The following is a 21,921-nucleotide window of genomic DNA, read 5'->3' as shown; positions in this document are numbered from 1 at the left end:
TGGTTCATATTCGTTAAGTTCATCATCTCAACCAAAAGGTTAAACTGATGGTTGAAACTCATGAATATGTTTTATACTATATCACGCCCCCTCACACAAGAGCATGTTTGGGCTAGAAGTGTGGATTTATCATGGGCCCTCCTCATACCCAGCGCTTAATATTCCACTTGAAAGTGTAGGGGGATTGTTGCATATTTTTTGAAACGAAGGTAGTATAATTTATATTTATTGTTGGTTAGGTCTTAAGACTTCCGATGTGGTATTTTAATTTGAAAAGCCTTAACCGTTATCACGGTGACAATAATATTTTGATTATTTCCTTTGTTTATATTTTGATAGGGATAAAAAGGATATTTAAACGAGTGAAATAATTTCAAGGATATTAACAAGGTTTAACGAAAAGAAGGTGGGACCATTAGGTGAGCTAAGGTAAAATAAGGCCTCGTTCACCTCATCTTATTTTTGCTGAAATGACATTATTTTTAATGAAACAAAATTATAGTTGCTGAACTTAAATTATTTTTACTGAACTTAAATTAAATTACTTAACTTAACTGAAATGATTTTTACTTAATATTATTTTTTTAAGGTGAAGTGAACCGAGCGTAAGTTAGGGGATTTGTTTTTACATTTTAGAAAATGGGATATGTTATATATGGTGAATTGGTGAGAAAATTCATAGGGTCATGGTGGATGTGGTAAATACAATTCATTTTGTTAAGTAATGGTAATTCATTCTCATGTATTGTGTCAAATATTCAAAAATCACCAAAAAAAAAAATATTTGACAATTATTACGAAACAAAAGGAGTAATATAAAATGAAAATACTTTTACTTTTTTATTTTTTTTTTCTTTTGTAGGAAAAAAATGAACACACTTCTATTAATTAATTAAACGAAAATGTAAAAATTATGAATTGGATATAGATTAAGACATTTTAACATACAAATAAAATAAATATTTTGATGCTAAATTGAAGGTTAAATGATAGATATTTTTTTGACGGATAGATATTTTGAAGAGCAATGGAATATGTACTAATTAGGAGAAGCAAACGCTTGAAAATTTGGTTTGGATTCTAAATTTTCCATCTCTTTCTCCTCCAACGCTAACCATGCTTCAATTCCATCTCAATTAATCGGATGACAATAATCAGTCAGGCATAAAATACTCCTCGTTGCAAGAGGGGCTTGTTTTCCATCTGTAGGAACAATCCATATTGGCTTTCCGAACCCGAAATCAGCCTCATATAAACCCATTTTGCACCAGCTTGTAACCGGAAAGGCGGCATCATTTATAGGTGCCATGGAACGTTGAAACTCATCTTTCGCATTTTCCCCTTGAAATATTCCATTATTAATTTTTTGGTACGTTGTGGACAAACTTGAATGGATTTCCTTAGAAAGCCCTTGAAACTTGATGTTGTTACGACTTTCTTTAGGCACTAATACATGTGCCATTATGATGATGTTGCCCATGGATTCTCTTGGGAGCGGTGGGCTCATCCTCGGCCGCATGTTTACAGCGATTGATACCGTTGTATGTTCAAATTGCAATCCCAAATTATGCTTCGTGGCCAAGGTCTGCTCCCAAACAAATCCTGTCACTGCCTCAAAGGCTGTAGGTTTAGGAACTTGCTCACTTGTTGCCCTAGCTTTAAGTTTGCTTATGGCAATAGAATCGAATGTGAAACTTTTGATCGAAGTAATCGACTTTGATTGTGTAGATGAGAGGTCTGAATTTAGATTAAGTGAAGATATATGTTCCCCTTTAGGGAGGGGAGGAAATGCATTGACAGTGGCTTCAAAGTTAGGCAAGGGTAGGTTGTTTAATTGCTTACTAGTGAGGGCTGACCAATACTTAAAGAAAGTTCCAATGGAGGCTGCGTCGAGGAGTTTATGGAGCATGTAGCAACCAATGACCACCCCTCCACATAGGAAAACATTGATCTGAAAGGCTAAAGGGACAAGCTCTGAGATTAGTTGCAACCCAGAAGCCTGTAACTCTGGGGGAGGTAGAAACTTGGTAAGCAAATTCAACTTATTAGGTGATGTCAATGCTATAGAGAGATCCCAATTGACTTTAGCTTCTACAAATGGTATACCTTCATGGTTGCAAGAAATGGTTGACTCATCTAAGAGTCGACCTGCAAGAGGTAAGAATTGATCAAGTGTTTGGCTTAGGGATGTTTTTAGGGCACTTATATCAACTCCGCCTTGTGGTGTTGGGTAGTTGGCAGTGTAGTAGAGGAGCAAAGGTGCGTGAAAGGTATAAAAACTTGATCGAGGAAGGAAAGGGTAAACGTCGTGGGATTCGACGGTGGAAGAAGTGATGGTTTAACCATTTCACGTGATATTATCTTCACTTCTACATCTTGTTCATGCTCCATTGAAATAGAGATAGCCAGATAGGCTGATAGTTGTATCCAAAATTTGATCTACAACTCTACAAGAAGGATTACGTGTGATTAAAAAAGAAAAAATAATTAAATTTGATTTGTTGAGTTGAATGCATATTTTTTTTCTTAGCTTTCTTCGACTTTTAAATAGACGTTTCGCAGCGTGCACCTACCGTGTTATTTAATTTCTTAGTTTCATAATTAAACTAATTAATGGCAAGTTGTTTATGAATCTATCTATTTCGCATTAAAAATAATTATTGATGCACCACATGTATGTATTATTGTTTGCATGATTTTCATTGAATACTCAAGATAATGTACTTATTATTATTTTTTTTGAACAGAAGATAATGTACTTACAAGTTATAACATTATAACTTTGATTATCAGATCTGAACTCTTCAATCACGTGTATCATGCATTAATCGACGTCAGAGTTTCTAAGATTCATATAGCAATGGAACAACTAATGCATTTCAATTTTTTCACATAAATGAAATTATTTTTCATGAATTAAATATATTTTTACTGATTTTATATTATATTTGTTTTAAGTTATTGATTTTACTGAACTAAAATTATTTTTCCTAAATACTCACTTGTCTTTTTTTAAATGCATCACTTTGATTTTTGCACTATTCACATACCATGGTTAACTTAAATGTTTCACCTCTATAAAATAAATAAATAAATATTATTATACAATATATCATTAGATTCATCATAATGTCTAGTTTCATAATATTATTTTGTTATAATTTTTACTAATTAAAAATTAAAGATATTAATGGTCAAAATTGCGTCTCGATAAATATACCGGTTAAATTGATGCAAATAAAAAAAAATAGAGGAAGTATTATAATTTTTTTAAAGGTGAATTGAATAGTATATGGCCTTAAAGTTAAACACTTTAATCTCGAGAATTTTATAATTTTTGTGTTGCTATTATTCAAGTATAAAATTTTAGTTGGTCTAAGTTTTTTTAAAAGTAATAAAATTGTTAGTTTTTTTTAACAAAGAACGCCAAAGAAACAACAATACAACAACCACTAACTAAAAAGACCAAAAAAGGAAGCGACGATCCCGAGCCCAAAATGCTAACTAATGTGCCGGTGCCACCCATCCACGCGGAACCTTACAAAGACGACAGGCTGAAAAGCGAGAGAGAATCTCCTTAATCTCATGAAACAACCGTATACAAGACATGTCTGAAGGAGTTATGTCTTCGTCGTGTGCAATTACTAGATATATAAATGGATCAAATTATGGAGATAATTAAGTTCGTACATTTGGGTCGTCGTTTTGCCATAACTAGAGGTACTAACGATCTTTGCACTAGTAAAATAGCCCAAAGCCCAATTGGACGGATCCTATAAGGTAACACAAAGGGGTTAGATCGAGCATTAGAGGATGAGACCCATCATGGGCCTCATTACTCTAGGTGGTCGGCCATGTGGAGGATTAGAAGTGGTTTTGGGCTTCGTGCCCTAGTCTAATTATAATAGGATTATAAATAGACTAGGTGCCTAGGTTTGCAAGTAAGCAATTAACTGATCAGATTGATCAAACCTTAATTAGCAAACACAAAACCCAACCCCTCTCAAAGTCCTCTCTCACAGGGCTCTCTCCTCCTCCTCATCGCCGGTGGTGTCTCGTGGTGGTGGTAGTTCGTGCGGTGGTCGATTGTCCATAAAGGTGGTGATCGCGGTTTTCCTCAATCACTCGACCAATCTAGTATTGGTGGACGGCTCGTTCGAATCTCGTGGACTAAGTAGAGAAGCAACGCTTGGGGCTCTATTCTCTCCCTAATTTGTCTGTCGAATAGATTCGTGGAATTCACGCGTCAAAGGTATGATTATGTGTCTTGTGTGTTATGCATGTGACCTTGGGATTGGTACTTGATTGAATATGATTCATGTTATTTCCGCTGCGTAGTACCGATAAACTCCTACAGTGGTTTCAGTTAGCCTCTTCCATGAACGCGCTAGATCATAATAATACGATTATTTGATGTCCATGTTAATTTTATAATCAATTAAGAGGGAGAAATTAATTTAATTATGGTTCAATTATTATTTTAATGTGATTAAACGTTTGGAATCGATTAAATGTGATTTAATTATGCTCAAATATCCATGAAGATGACTGAATTTTAGCCCTAATATATTCGAAAATTTCGAACCCTCTAACCCTATTTTTCGAATTTTTCGTTATTAATAGCCCTAAAATATGATTTTTGTGCTTGATTTTGATTTAATTCGATTTATTTTATGATTCATAATTTTAATCGGATTGATTTATGCATAAAAATGTTTTGTGTATGATCATCAATTTAATTTTAAAAGTTAGAATTAAATTGGGATTAATTTTATGATAAAGCCTAATTTTAAAGTTGAATGTGATTTAATTTTAATTTTTGGACTGATTTAATTTAATTTTAATAAATGTTATTATTTTAATTAAATTAAAAACAAAAAAATTATTTTGGTCGGCAACCGCGGCTGGGTGGCGCAGCCACGGCGGCTGCCGACCAGGTGGCAGTCCGAGAGGGAGGGAGGGAGGGCAGGCGGTCGACGGTGGCTGTGGGCAGCAACGTGCAAGCGTTGCACGGCTGCTGCCACGGCCGCCAAAGCTGCTGCCGCGCTGCTGCCTTTGCGGCAGTGGCTGTCGTCAAGGCTGCTAGCCACCGTGGCTAGCTTCGGCTAGCCAACCACGGTGGCCGGCGGTGGTGGCTTGCGGTTTTTTCAAATAAAAAATTAATTATCTTATTTTTAAAATTATTTCAAGATAAATATGATTTAATTTTTGATAAGTTAAAATATTTTGAAAATATGATCTTTTATTTTAAAAGATAAAATTGTTTTTATTTGGATAAAATCTTTTATTTTAGGATAAAATCAAATATTCAAAAGTTGTTATATTTGATATTATCCACATTTAAAGTTGTTAAATTGGTAATTATCCTAATTAAAGTGGTTAATTTTGGATAAGATTGGTTAGGATATTCTGATCATATTCCAAAAGGATAATAATTGATTTAAATAATGAGATTATCCCATAATTAGATTAGGATATAATTGATTTTAAAATTATTTGATTGGCTAGTAATTAGGATAGAATCTCCTAAATTTGTTTTGATAATCATGGAAGATTAAATATGTTTATCTTTAATATGATTTGATTCTATCCCATGACTAAATTAAATATATGATATTTTATAAATGGTCATGAATAATATATGATATTATCTAATTATGATTAAAATATAAGATATTTTAGGAAATGCGTTGACTTTATTATGAACATTCGATGTTGTAGTTTAGACAAGCATGTTGAGTGATTTATTATATGGAACTTTTATAATATATGATATTATGTTTTTGTGTATAGACTAGTATGGCCCATAGATTCTTAAATACGATATGCGCATCGTGAAGTATTTTTGTAATCTAAATACGGTCTGCGTACCGTTAATTATTTTTGTAACTTTTATTTAAAGTAAATAGAATAGTTATTTAAATAGTGTTAGTCCAAATAATCCCATGAAGTGAAGGCCCAAAGGAGCAAGGTGGATGGAGATCCATGATGATTCAAGTGGGAGCTTTTTCATTTCTAGTTTTCTTAGGACTAAGGGGCCATACTACGTCATGCTTTATATTATTGCATTAGTAGATTATGCATGTTAGATTTTATTTATGTTGACTGATGATGCGCTAGAGTTCACTAAATAATAACAACATAATGAATCTAGATCCCAATAATATTGAGATTGCTTTTCCAATTAAAAACCCGATGAAAACTTTGATATTTATGGTGGGTCATGCCAAAGCTGGGTGTCATATTATATCTTAGGGGAATGGGGGTAAGAAAAATTTTACACTTTTGATTGGTTATGCTCAACAAGGTTACCTAAAGAGTTTAGAACCTTGAAGCAAAGGGAAATAATTAATTTATTCAACCTAGAATTACAAGAGTTGTAATCAGTAAAGAGTTTACTCACCTTGAAAATGTAATGGTTGAGGCCAAAGTCCAATCAATTATTACATGAATAAAGGATCTTGGAATCACTTAAATTCAATTGGGATCAATTAATTATTGAATAAAGTGTTTTAAAGTTACCAAATGAATGCGTTTATGGTACTTTAATCTTAAATTAAACATAATTATTAAACTTTGCCTTATTATGACATAGATGGGTAGCCGTAATCACAATGACAACAAAGTTTACAATCTTCGACCATTCCTTGAGAAGGATAGGTTGACAGGAGATAACTTTTCCAACTGGGAAAGAATGCTAAGGCTTGTTCTGAAATATGAAGGTAGAGAGGATGTCATTGACATCCCATTGCCAGGACCTCTGCCAGAAAATCCAACTGCGGCAGAGATCAAGAAGCACAAGGAATCTCATGACAGAGCTATACCTATCACTTGCTTAATGATTTCTACCACGGAGCCTAGTCTTCAAAAGCGTTTTGAGGACCAGGATGCCTACTCAATCATGCAAGAACTCAAAGCTTTGTTTAAGAAACAAGCTAGAGTTGAAAGGTATGAGCTCCATCGTGAGATTCTAGATTGTAGGATGGAGAAGGGAGCCACAGTTCATGATCATGTTTTCAAAATGATCGGCCTAATTCAAAGTATGGAGAAACTGGGGCACCCATATAGTGATGATTTGGCAACGGACATCATTCTCCATTCACTACCTGTAGGGAATATTTCAAGCATTATCCCAAGATTGAACCCCACTGTGATCATACACTAAAGTACGGTGGCGTCCAAAGGGAAGGAAGATAGAGCAAAAGAGTCGCCAACAAGTTTTAGGAACTTGTAAACCGTTCACGAGGTGAAGGTTACACCCCTTAAAAATCCAGGAGATCGTCAACTTCAATAGGTCTGGAACCATGACTGGTAGTTCGGGGATGAAGGTACAAATCCAACCTAAAAGAGATTGAACCTGCCCTAATAATAGGCCTCTACTTTATTCTGATCGTATTCATGTGCGCTTTCTAACTAACATACAATCATTAGGATTACCCTAAACCTGTTTATCTATGTTGGTTGAATATTAATGCACAAATAAAAATATTATTGGCGATCACTTGAATTATAATCAAATTAAACCTAAACAAGATTATTAATTATCTTATTAAGCGAGATTACAAGTACGAATTCCCTTTAAACATGCATAAAAGGTGTGACCAAGCAATAACAATAAATATAATCAAGCAACATAATAATAACAATAATAATAATAATCATAAATAATAGTGAAAATCATAATCATCATAATAATCATAATTAAAATAACCATATCAACGCTAAAGAATAATAATATCAAGATCCTAGGCATGTTACTAACAAGATTAATAACAAACCCTAGCATGTCACTAAACATCAAAGATCAAAGCTTTAGCCCTAACATGATACTAACATGAATATTAATATTAGGAAAGAATATAAAAGGCATCATACTTTTAATCATACTTGATATTAAAGTTACCCTAGACATGATACTAGGCAGATCAAAACGCCCTAACATAACATTAGGAATCATAACAACAACCTAAGCATGATTTCTATATCATAATAACAATGTAAACAATTAAAGCACTTACTTGGATGCCTCGTACCTCTTTCTAATAACAAAATACACACGTTAGTAACTTCAAGGAAAATAATAAACAATAATCAAATTAAATAATAATTAAATTAGAGATTTGGGTCCAAACCCTTAGAAATTAAAACCTTTCACGTCTAGGGCGAAGACAACTTCGAATTATGCTAGGTGTTTCTAGTGCTAATGAATGAGGAATTATGTTTGTAAAAGGATTGGTTAGAAAGAGAGAAAGAATCAAGAATTTCTTGATGAGAATTGGTGAGAATTAGAAAGAATAAGAATTGATTAGAATTGGTGATTGTCGAGAATTGATGATTGAAAACAGAATTTTAAGAGGCTATTTATAGAGAAAATCAGCCAAAAAAATAGAAAATCGAATTAGAGTTTCAACGAGAATAAAACTCAATTAGCGCCAGACGCTGGACATTAGCGCTAGGCGCTGAAGGTTAGCGCTAGGCGCCAAGCCTTAGCGCCAGGCGCTAATAATCAGTTTCACGCAGTTTTGTTTTTATCATATATTTTGATCAGGAAGTCCAAATAAGGAATATAATATATCATTGGAAAGATCTTGAATCTCTTTCCAACCCAATTGGAATCAGATAAAAATCTTTTGTAGATAAAAAGATATAGACGAAATAGTGGAAGGGTGTCATTTTTAGATAGAGTTTCATATCTAATTCATATCTTTTTCGTTATAGCTCAGATTTAATATTATAATATATCATTAGAAAGATAATTTCAAAATCTGTTCAACCATATAAAATTTGGATAAATATTATGAGGCTCGGAAATAAAAACTGAATATATTCTACTTCGTACAAAACAAGGATTCTTAAAAGGAGTAGTTTTATTCAATTTCAAACTCTTTAAAACATAATTATCAATCCTAACTCCATTAGGATTTAAAAGAACCTTCTAGAGTATTCTAAAATACTATAATCAATCCTAATAGCTTTAGGAATGATAATTAATAATAGGCCCTCCTCTAGATCATTGGGCCGCATATAAAAACCAAATCGGACCCAATTTAGTATTTTGGCCATAACTTCCTAATTATTCATCGGAATTGGGCTTATAATGTATCGTTGGAAAGGTATTTTCAAGCCCCATCTAACAACACCATTATTGGACCCTTATCATGGACAAAACTAAACAAGAATTCACGTTTTTCAAAAATAAGGTAAGAAAAGAAATATTTTCAAAAACCGGAAGAAGAGATATTTTAATTAAAAACATCCTCATCACTAGACTTTTCACACTTTCGCTTTGTTCGATGATCAAATGACATGAAAGGTATTCATCACTGGGTTTGATTTTGGGGAGATACAAATGGGTGTCTACAGAAGCCCCCACTTTGACTGAGTTTGGAGAAACGCAAGTTTCGAAAACAAAAGTCAAAGTAGCGATAGGGACAGAGAATGATTCAGAACGTTCTTCGATCCTAAATCACTCTTGTAACGCCGATACCGTCAAACTATCGTTAGTTAAATAGATAAAAGAGTTAAGAAACGCGGATCTTGTACCGCCGAGCACACGTCTTTGAAAGTAACCGATTTGTTGCTGTATTTCTGTATTTTTGACGACCTCCTACAAGCTAGAGAATGCCACCTGAAGACTGCTACGCTTGTAACTGCCTTCAATTCCTCTACGATAGACTTTTGCAAGCTAGAGAACCCCATAAAAAATTTCTTCGCTTGAAACGACCTTCTGATATTTTGTGAACATTTTCCGCAAGCCAGGGAACACGATCGAAGACAACTTCGCTTGAAATCACCTTCAGTTGTTTGTGACAACTCTCCGCAAGATAGGGAACGCTGCCGAAGATATCCTCGCTTGAAGCTAACCTCATTCATTGCGATAATATTCCAAGGAAAATTACCGAAGACCCACGCTTGTCGATCTTTAAAAGCTCGCTTAAACTTTGCTTCCGCTGTGTCAGTACGTCGGCGATTTTGATGCTTTTGAACCAGTATGTCGGTGCCTTCTGAATTATGAACCAGTATGTCGGTGCCTTTGCTATGATGACAATCCTCTTTTCTTTGGGAATAGTTTCCAACACAACTCTTGTATGATGTATGACAATCCAATTTAGGGAAAGTTGTCAATGCTTCGTAACAATCCATCCTTGGAAATGTTGCCACGATGAAGCGACAATCCGTATCTCGGAAAATTTGCCAAAATCCAATTTTTGGGAAAAGTTGCCAATACTTCGTAACAATCTGTCGTAAAAATTTTTCTACGATCGACAATCCACATCTTGGAATATAACTCTTGAAAGCAATTCACCTTGGAAATTTTCCAACGCTATGCGACAATCCTTGTAGGAAAATATTGCCACAATTAACAATTCGCGTCTTGGAATATTTGCAAAAAAGAGTCGACCGACAATCCACTTCGGGAAAATTTGCCACTTACTGAAATGAATGAAAATCCACGTTGAGGAACCTTTGCCGAAATTTATGATGAATAGAGTCCTACAACAATCCTTTGGGAAATTTTTCCATAGGGAACTTGGTGTATGACAATTCGATCTCGGAAAACTTGCCAGCGATGACAATCCGAACTTGGAAAAAATTTCCAAACAAAGAAGGAGCACGACAATCCACGCTTGGAAACTTTGCCAGAGAAGACAATCCAATCTTGGAAAAATTTTCGGTGAAGAAGATGCACGACAATCCATTTTTGGAAATATTGTCAGTTGGGGATGACAATCCAATTTTTGGAAAAATTGTCGTTTAAGAAGAATGCGCGACAATCCATGTTTGGAAATATTGTCGTTTAAGTGCTTGCTTTTAAACCGATACGTTGGTGCTTGTAATGAGCCAGTGTTTTAGGCACTTGAGCTAAGTGAGACGATTTTTTGTCAGGTCAATCACTTACTACGATTGTAAGCGAGCCGACTACTAATCATGTCAATTTTCTTATAGGGGCTAACTGGCGTACCAAGGAATCCGAAATTGCTGTATGAGGTCGAAATAACCATTATGAGAGGCTTCAAGCTCTGTCGCTGCTGAAATATCACTGGCGCCAAGAATTGGCTCTGTCGCCAGACGCTAAGATCTAGCGCCAGGCGCTGAAATCTGTTGCTAAACGACAGATGTTGTTGTCTGGTGCTGGAGTCGGGTCTTCCCTATTCTGCTCTTGCTGCCGCTGTTGCTCGGTTTCGCTTCGAACCTTGAACTTGGTCGTTTCCTTTTAACCAAATCTGCTCAAATCTATTGTAAATTAAAGTTCTTCATCTCTAATTTACTAATCTATGTAATTTTTCTCAAACTCCTCTCATCTTGGAAGAATCTCATGTATCATATTCGCGGTTTTTTTCGAAAAAATCCGGGAATGTTCTTGCTTGCTGGGATGCACCTGCATTTAATCTTTGACTATAGGACTTTGCTTATATTTCTTTAGGGTTGACCTAAGACTTAGTGTTGCTTGACTCATTGACTTGTCGTGACTCAAGGTATGAACTTGACTCGCTGTAATTGACTCGAGGTTGACTCGACTCGAAGTGAAATGACATGTATGACTCATGACCTGTGTGTGCATTGTATTATGATTGTGCGACTCGAAAATGCAAAAAAAACAAAAAATTTCTGTCATTTTTGTGGAGGGTACCGACTTTCTCTCGAAAAGAAAGACACGAAAAAGAATCGAAGTGAAGTTTTTGAAGGTGCATGTTGAATGAGCTTAGTCAAATGTTGTTTCTCACAGTACAAGGATTGTAACATCTTAGACTATCCTAGTTGACTCGATAATGAAAGTATTTAGGTAACTTAGGCGCGGAGGCTAAGCACTTCATACTTCGATGCAATGATGATTATGATTGATAAGTGATTTTGATATGACAATACATGCTTCAATGTTGTGTTAAGATTTCATGACAAAGGGTTCCTAAGGGAAAGTATATTTGGTCATGTATCTGTGCAGTATGTGAAAGTGACACTTAAGTTAGGCCACAAGGGCTAAGTGTGTGGAAAGATATTATTTGTTAAGCTAATGATGTAGGGACCAAGCCCCCAAGTCTAGCTCTACATGAATATGTATGAGCATTGGAGATCCCTTAATATGACCATGATGTGTGAATGTGAATGTGAATGTGAATGCATGTTTATTACGGCCGCACCTCGATGTGAGGTTGCCTACGTATCCGTTAGGAATCAGGCCGAACGTAGCTCTAGCCGAACCTCACACAAGTGTGTGTATACCTCAAAAAGGTCTTTTTAAGGGTTGTAACGTGGTTAGGCTAAAGGTTATAGAAGAAGGGGATAAAGGCTCAAGACTCTCGATAAGCCCCCAAGGTGTGTAACCTTGCTTTTGAATCTTTAAATTTTTATGCTTGAGGCTTGCTTCTCATTTTTTAGCTCTTTTTTTTATTTTATTTTTTTTGCATTTTTTATAAGTGTGGGCAATCTCGATCATGCAGTCTATCAGTCACTTGGAATTCATGTTTCTCAGGCACGGTACCTGTAGACATCTAAAAATGTCTCCCCAAAATCAAACCCGATGATGAACAACCTTTCACCGCCACTATTGGTCGAGTTTAGTATTTAATCCCGAGAGTGCTTAAAAATCGTATTTTATTAAATTCATATTTTTGAACAGTCTATGGATTAGTCTTGATGTTTGGTAAAAGCATAGTTTTAATTTCAGCCAAACTTATTAATTAATTCTAGCCCAAACCTTTTTTATTTTATTGTTTTATTATTTATTTTTGGCCCAAACCCTTTATTTTTTTTTTATTTAATTATTTTCTTATTTTAGCCCGAATAATAAAAAGTCATAAAAGGCCCGAAATTATTAATCGACACTTAAAATGCCGAAGGAAATTAGGGTTAAAAATGTATTTAGACGGAAAAATAGCCTGGAATTTCCCGCGCCACGGCAGGTACCTATCGTGTCACGGGAATCCTTCCCATCTGACGGTGGGATTTACCGTGACACGGGAGGTCTGTCGTGACACGGGACATTCCGTGTCTTTTCCGCGTAAACCCTTAACGCGTTTTTTATCCCGTTTTCTGAAAATTTCCCGTGTCACACCAAAAATGTACCGTGTCACGGGAAAGTGTACCGTCTGACGGTGGAGCTTCCCGTGTCATGGTAAAGTTTGACCATGTCACGGGATACTTTTTTAGGGTTTTTATCATTTTAGGGTTCCGTGTGCTCCCTCAGCACATTTTCCCTATAAATACCCCCTCATTTCTGATGAACGGGGCACCGAGTAATTCGATTATTTTATTTTCTCTCTTCTATGCTTTAGCCTAAACACTAGCCTACCCTTTTCTACTTCAAAATTCCTTCTTCAAGTACTCAAAGGAGTCCATACTTTAAGCCAAGGCGTGAAAGGTAGAATTGTTTGAGGGTTTGGCCCCAAAATCAACTTTTCATTATTTAATTTAATGTAATCATCGTTTTATTATTTCCTTGAAGTTACTAACTCGTTTATTATTTTGTAGTTGCAAACAAACAGAATCAAAGTAAGGATCATGCTCCTTTTATTTTTATTATTTTTCTAACGATTTTATGTATTTGGAATTGTGATTAATTTGGTTTTAATATTAATGTTATTCTATTATTGATCACCGTATTGCATGTTTAAAGGAAATATGTAATTGAAAATCACGCCTAATAAGATAATGTGGACAATCGGTTTAGGATCCTTTTAATCTTATTATTAATTGAAGTGATCACAAATATTTTAGAATTATGTGTGCATTAATGTTCCACCAATTTAGTTAAATAATAGTTTGGAGCGAATTGAATTATTGTTTGTATGCCTTTGAGATCACAGGAATGCTTTTCAATATAAGAATCGAGTAGAGGCCAATACGGGCGAATGTGACTCCATGACTCACTTCGTACCATCATCCCCGATCCTCCTTTCGTGGTTCCGAACCATATGGAGTTAGTAATCTCATGGATTATGAATGGGGTGTAACCTTCACGGGTCAATTGTTGTTGCCTTCGTTGTCCCTTATTTGTGGTTGCCTTTTATGATCCGTGAACGGTTTACAAGTTCCTTAAAAACTTGTTGGCGGCTCCCTACTTTCCTTGTCCCTAATCGTATTATGTCAATTCCTACTTCCTATGAGTGCCAAGAATATTCACCACATGCTTTTAACGTAGGCGCACTTCGAGCGACGCCTACAGTACCGAGCACTTGATAAGAGACACAATTTGAGACGTGGTCATATCAAAGATATTTTCATATCAAAGACATTGGAACACTTGCCCTTTTTTACACTTTTATTTGTTTTTTTGCTATTTTTAATCTTTTGAATCACTCAAGCTTTTGTTCTTTGAACATTGCATAAGTTACACACCATCCCATCCCAAGGTTAGGTAGATGTGGATTGAAGAAATAAAGGTCTATCGTTTAGACGAGGCTCAAAGTGGTTTATCAAAAAAAGATTGCATATTTGAAGGTTGAAAAGTAATATGATGTGGCTACAAGGGGTGCCTCAAATCATTGGTATACCTTGTGCTTAGTTTGACATGGATTTTTATTTTTTTATTTTTTTTAATGCAATGTAATGAAATGATCATATGCAAGAAAATAAATGCTCATTTTATTAAATGAAAAAGAAAGAATCTACAAAATTAATCTAAGGGGAATAAAAAGGTTCATGTGCTAGACTTATTGGGGAAAGGGTAAATAAAAAAGAAAAATAAGAGGTCATGAAATCTTGTCGTTGAAGCTCGCCTCTTGTCTTGTGTTGTTTGCTTCATCATCACCCAGTCTTCTCACTAGCTAGAGGCAATGGGATCTAGTTTGCTTCTATGAGATCTGGAATGAGATTTTGAAACCTGTAGCATTCATCAGTGGTATGACCGTTTCCTCGATGGTACTTGCAATAGGAGTTGGGATTCCATCTCGAAGATTGATTTTCTGGCATTGGATCCTCGGTAGGGCCAATAGGTTTGATTAATCCTCGATCGTAGAGACGGTCGAAAGCAGCATCGTAGGTCATTCCAATGGGTGTGAGTTCTCTCCTGGGTTTCTTTTTGTATCCTTGATTGTCCATAGCTAAGACACCATTATGGTCAAAGGTACTAACATTATTACTAGAGTGGGCGTTTTCGGAAGAAGAAGGATTGTTGTTCTTCTTTCCTTTCCAGCCACCGTGGTTACTATTGTTAATAGCTTTTTGCTTTGCGAGGTCATCTTCGATTTCAATTCCGATGTCATAAACGGCCTTAAAAGTATTCAGATTGTGCTGATATTTTAAATGCTTCAAATACTTCTCTTGGAGATTCTTGATAAACATCCTCAAAGATTCTTTTTTAGTGGGCACCTCAATCATCTTAGCAGAAGTTTCCCTCCATTTATTAAAGAAAGAAGTAAAGCCTTCATTCTCTTTTTGTCTTAGAATTTCAAGTTGTCTATAATCGGTTTCGACTTGAATGTTACACTTGTATCTATCAATGAAAGCGTTTACCATCGATTCCCAGGTAGAGGTTCTCTCTATTTCAAGGGAGAAGAACCATTGTTGGCAAACGGTTTCAAGAGATAGAGAAAATATATAGGGAAATACTTTCTTATCAATACGCTTAATACTCATCATTGTTTCAAAAGCTCTTAGATGAAAATAAGGGTTATCTGTTGCCTTGAATTTAGGGATGTCAGTGGTATTGAACTTATGCGGAAAAAGTTCCTTGTCCAGCGAGACCCCTTGTGAACTAATGCTTTGGAATTTGTAGTCACTAGATAGCTTGCTCAAGCTCTCTTGCATGAGCTCCATTTGTTGTTGCTTCATAGGGTCATTGATTTTGAGGGTTAAAGCCTTCAACGCCTCAGTCACATCAGTCAATTGGTTCCTGAGTTCGTTGACTTCCTCTTGAGTTGCCATTATTTTCTTAGATTTCCTCTTTTGACGAATCGGTTTATCAAAAAGTAAGACTTGAACAAAGGTGTTATCCTTGATTAATCGCCTTTCTCTCCTTGACCAAGTACTGTGGAAAGGGAAATTAGGGATATCGACTGTTAATTATTTGACTCAAACTCTATTCAACATGCAATGGATAGAAGAAGGTAGGAAAAATGAAGGTTGTGATGTGAAGAAAGATGATGTAGAGGAAGAAATATGAAAAGATTAGGAATAGAATGTACCCCCAACTCGAATGACGGGAAACGATTCATGCATGAACCTAAGACATGGTCATGGTATGAAAAGAGTATATAAAAAGTGTGTGCTAATACTAGTGAGTGTAGGTGACATGTTAAGACTCGTGTCATGACCATGTGGCTAGACTATGTGACTAGACTCAAGCAAAGACTAAGTTAAGACTTCACGTATATGCATTAAACTGGACAGGCTGTGGTATTTTAGTCATAACGTTTTATCTGTGACTCTGATTGGGATGAAACCAACGCCAAATTAAAGATAAAACTTGGGGCTAAGAACCATAGGTTGTAAGACTAGTAGTTCTTCCTAGAACTCTGTCTATGACCAAAACAATTTGACGCTTGTGCAGTATACAGGAAAAAAAATCCGGGTTGACTTAAAGGGACTATGACTCGATTTTAGACATATTTATTAGCTCAAATGAATTAAATAATTAATTAAAAAAAGTCCTTTAGTCATTAAATATTTTATTTAGACTTAACACAAGTCAAACAAATGGTTAGGAAAAATCACATAGAGTATGCACAACAAGTAATGCACAATTAGTCAAGTAGGCACAATGTGATGCAATCAGCTTGCAACCTAACCATGGCTTTAGTTCTCTAAAGTTCGGGATATGGATTATTCAAAGAGAGTCCATGGTTAATTGTTCGGATGCACTGCGCAGAAGCCTAACCGTGAAGGGTTGGCGCGAGCGGATGGGACACCGCGAGTTTAGAAAAACTCGCTTCCATGGTTTGGTGAATTCAACATTCTCGGATGTACCTTTTGTTGCTCAGAGCGTTCAATCAGGTAGATGGAGCATGAATTCCCAAGGGGTTATGTCCATATGTAGAACACATATGGATTTCAGAAAATGAGAAAAACTCAATCAGGAAGTAGGATCGAGCAAACAGTGCTAAAAACTGGTCAAAATTAGAACGCATATTTCTGGCTCGGTATTGGAAGAACTTGGCGCCAGCAAACAGAGTCTAGCGCCACCTTTTGGCTTTAGCGCTTGGCGACAGAAGTTGTCGCCTGGCGCTAACGTCAAAATGTTGGCGCTAGTCTTTGTTCGCTGACTCTAGTTCCTACATGCCTCATCAGCTTTCTGTACTTGATAAAATTTTCCAGTTTTGTGCAGCATTATTTCGATCCTAGTTGTGAAAGATATTCCTCAAATTTCCTACGTGTAAAAATCCTATGTTTTAACTCATTACAGATGGTCTTTCCCATGAGATTTTTTTATGCATATGACAATAATGTTAATCAGAATTACGCACATGAAATACTTAGAACTTTTCGAGTCTCATCTACTCATTCTAAATCATTGCCGAAATAAATTTACAGAATTAAAATAGAAATCCTCCCTAGTGGAGTTGCCAAAAAACTGTAGGGAACATTTCAAGCATTATCCCAAGCTTAAACCCCACTGTGATCATACACTAAAGTACGGTGGCGTCCAAAGGGAAGGAAGATAGAGCAAAAGAGTCGTCAAAAAGTTTTAGGAACTTTTAAACCGTTCACGAGGTGAAGGTTACACCCCTTAACGTTCCAGGAGATCGTCAACTCCAATAGGTTTGGAACCATGACTGGCAGTTCGGGGATGAAGGTACAAATCCAACCTAAAAGAGATTGAACCTGCCCTAATAATAGGCCTCTACTTTATTCTGATCGTATTCATGTGCGCTTTCTGACTAACATGCAATCATTAGGATTACCCTAAACTTGTTTATCTATGTTGGTTGAATATTAATGCACAAATAAAACTATTATTGGCAATCACTTGAATTATAATCAAATTAACCCTAAACAAGATTATTAATTATATTCTTAAGCGTGATTACAAGTACGAATTCCCTTTAAACATGCATAAAAGGTGTGACCAAGCAATAACAATAAATATAATCAAGCAACATAATAATAATAACAATAATAATAATAATCATAAATAATAGTGAAAATCATAATCATCATAATAATCATAATTAAAATAACTATGTCAACGCTAAAGCATAATAATAGCAAGATCCTGGGCATGATACTAACAAGATTAGAGATTTGGGACCAACCCCTCAGAAATTAAAACCTTTCACGTTTAGGGCGAAGGAAACTTCGAATTATGCTAGGTGTGTCTAGTGTTAATGTATGAGGAATTATGTTTGTAAAAGGATTGGTTAGAAAGAGAGAGAGAGAATCAAGAATTTCTTGATGAGAATTGGTGAGAAATAGAAAGAATAAGAATTGATTAGAATTGTTGATTGAAAACAGAATTTTAAGAGGCTATTTATAGAGAAAATCAGCCAAAAATATAGAAAATCGAATCAGAGTTTTAACGATAATAAAACTCGATTAGCGCCAGATGCTGAAGGTTAGCGCCAGGCGCTAATGCTTAGCATCAGGCGCTAATAATCAGTTTTACACGTTTTTGTTTTTATCATATCTTTTAGTTCGAAAGTCCAAATAAGGCATATAATATGTCTTTGGAAAGTTCTTGAAGTCTACTTTCCAACTCAATTAGAATAAGATAAAATTATTTTGTAGATAAAATGATATGGACGAAATAGTGGAAGGGTGTCAGTTTTGGATAGAGTTTCATATCTAATTCATATCTTTTTCGTTATAGTTCGGATTTAATATTATAATATATCATTGAAAATATAATTTCAAAATATATCCAACCATATAAAATTTGGATAAAGATTATGAGGCACAAATATAAAAACCGAATATATTCCACTTCGTACAAAACAAGGATTCTTAAAAGGAGTAGTTTTATTCAATTTAAAACTCTTTAAAACATATTTATCAATCCTAACTCATTTAGGATTTAAAAGAACCTTCTAGAGTATTCTAGAAGACAATAATCAATCATAATAGATTTAGGAATGATAATTAATAATAGGCCCTCCTCTAAATCATCGGGCCGCATATAAAAACCAAATCGGGCCTAGTTTAGTATATTGGCCATAACTTCCTCATTACTCATCGGAATTGGGCTTATAATATATCGTTGGAAAGGTCTTTTCAAGCCCCATCCAAATACACCATTATTGGACCCTTATCATGGACCAAAATAAATAAGAATGCACGTTTTTCAAAAATAAGGTAAGAAAAGAAATATTTTCAAAAACAGGAAGAAGAGATATTTTAATAAAAACATCTTCATCACTAGACTTTTCACACTTTCTCTTTGTTCGATGATCAAATGACATGAAAGGTATTCATCACTGGGTTTGATTTTGGGGAGACACAAATGGGTGTCTACACTACCAGAAAGTTTCAACCAGTTTATCAAGATTTTTAACATGACTGCCACTGCAAAGACTATGAATAAGTTGCATGCAATGCTGGTTAGTGCTGAGAAACAAATCCCTAAGGAACCTAAGAAGGAATTTATATGATTCAAAAGGGAAAGGGGTTCAAGAAGAAGGGGCAAAAGGCTAGTGCCAAGAGTAAGGACAAGCAAGTTGCCAAGGCTCCTGAAAAGCCTAAGACGACTCCAAAGCCAAAAGCTGCAAGTGAAAGTGAATGCTTTTACTGCAAGAAGAAGGGGCATTGGAAGCAAAATTTTCAGAAATACCTTGACCTCCTCAAGAAGAATGGAGCATCAACCTCAGGTATAATGTTATAAATATTTTAACTTTCACTTAGGTATGTGATACCAAGCTGCAGTGCTTAACATTGAGATGTTGCGCAGGAACTGCAAACTAGTGAAGCTAGCATGGAAATGGAGCTTGAAGGTGCACTAGAAGTATTTGTGAGGCCTGAGATAGCTTCATAGTTTTAAATTTTGATTAGTTTATCATGATTTTAGAACAATTTCCAGTTTTGACGAGACCATATTTCGGTTTTCTTGTTTTGAATACTGAATTTGGTTTACTTGGCTTGGAGAAGTGTTGATCCATGACCAAGGATAATAAATTATTTTCATTTTTCTAGATATGAGTTAATTTTGTTTTATGACATTGATATAAGTAGATCAAAAAATTAAAATTTAGATGATTCAAAGTACACTTATTTAAAACAAGGAAGGTGAGGTCAATAAACCATTTGCACATCCAAAGTAGTGGATGGACTCTTATTCTTATATGATTATGAATCACTTGAGAATTAGAAGTCTTGCTTGATAAGTTAGGATGACCAAGTTGCCTTTTAGTAGAAAGGGTAAAAGAAGCTAAAATGACCTTTTGGTACTCATATATATGATGTATATGAACCAATAAGTTCAAAACTAGCAAAGAGATTTAACAATTTCATTGCTTTTACTAACGATTTAAGTAAATATATCGATAATTACTTAGTGAAGTAAAGCTTGGAAACATTGAAATGTTAAAAAATCCAAAATGAAATGTAAAATTAGTTTGAGATAAACAATTAACACCACAATATGATTGTTATGATAAACATTTAACTCAAAAGGAATGATCATCTAAAGGAAATTGTTGAATTAATTCACAATCCAGAAACATTACAATTAAAGTGTATGTTTATGAAGAAGGAATCAAACTTTGCTTGCCATTGTTCGATCCAAGATTTAATGATTTACAAATACCATTTTGAGGATATACATTACAACAACAATTGTGAATATATTAAACAAGAAACTTAACCAAAGCGGTAGAAAAGATGTCATATGAGTTATGTTTTGGAAATGTTCCAAAAGTTATCTTTTCTAAACAGGATTAAGGGTTATGAAAACAATGTAAAATGTTTACAAAGATGACATAATGCACCCTAAATCAGAAAAATAGTTCTTCATGGGTTTTCTCATGGAAACTAAGAGGTATTATTCCTACAATCGTGTAGAAACAAAGTGTTTGTTGCTCGCGATAATGTCTTTATAGAAAGAATGTCTTCCTACAAAGCTAAGTGGGTGTACAGTTAGATCTCGATGAGATTCGAGACGAGCAACAAATGGATGTGGATAACACTACAACAGAGACGAAGGCACATGAAATCAGCTAATTTGATAAAACATGTGTCGAAGCAAGCTAATTCAATTAGCGAGGCTTCTATCGTCCTACTTGAATGAAAGACTTCAAAGAGTTGAAGAGAATAATTTTATTGTCGCTCATACCTATCGTAGGTTACTTGGGATCAAAACAAACAATTTGTTGAAATTCTGAGAAAAGGTGGATTCTAAAATTTTCTTATTGGAATGGTTAGAACCCATACCTACAAGCAAGCTTTGGACAAGTGCCTTAAAGCCATGAAATCCAGTATGGACTCCATATTTGTAAAGATGTGTTAGGGTCCATAATAGTCTTACAAATAGGGTCAAACCTATTATTTGGGTAAGCCTATTCGGACTATTCTAGTTATGGATATCAAAATCACCTTCAGGAAATATTCTTGATGGATGGTATGTATATGATACATCCTAAGAGTTTGAAATCCAGAAATTCCTAGAAAGTTTTGCAAACTTTAGAAATTCATTTATGGATTGAAGTAAGCATCAAGGAGTTGGAACATTCGTTTTGATTAGGCAACCAAATAGTAGAGAAAAGAAGTTTAGTGGGAGTAATTGGTCTTCTTAGTCTAGTATGTAGTTGACTTACATTTCATATGAAATGATATATCAATGCTTGAATAAGTCAAGTAGTGGTTAGAAAGATTGTTTCAATATGATAGACTTAGGAGATGTTGAGTACATATTGGGAATTAAGATCCATGAAGTGAATCTTGAAGAATGATTAGAATGAATCGAGAGACTTATGTTGATAAGGATCTTGACAAGTTCATGAAGCAAGACTCTAAGAGAGGATGTCTTCCCATGTTTCATGGTATTACACTCAGTAA

At 35.1% G+C, this 21,921-nt stretch overlaps 1 pseudogene; it reads right to left on the bottom strand.

The window, feature by feature from the left end:
* Positions 1-1,132: 1,132 nt before the first annotated feature.
* On the bottom strand, positions 1,133-3,609 carry LOC110722005 (annotated as a pseudogene).
* Between the last annotated feature and the right edge of the window lie 18,312 nt (positions 3,610-21,921).

Source organism: Chenopodium quinoa, unplaced genomic scaffold (genome assembly GCF_001683475.1).
Source record: "Chenopodium quinoa cultivar QQ74 unplaced genomic scaffold, ASM168347v1, whole genome shotgun sequence".
Classification (NCBI taxonomy): domain Eukaryota; kingdom Viridiplantae; phylum Streptophyta; class Magnoliopsida; order Caryophyllales; family Amaranthaceae; genus Chenopodium; species Chenopodium quinoa.
Note: the sequence above shows the minus strand (reverse complement) of the source record. Positions and strands in the feature narration are given on the sequence as shown.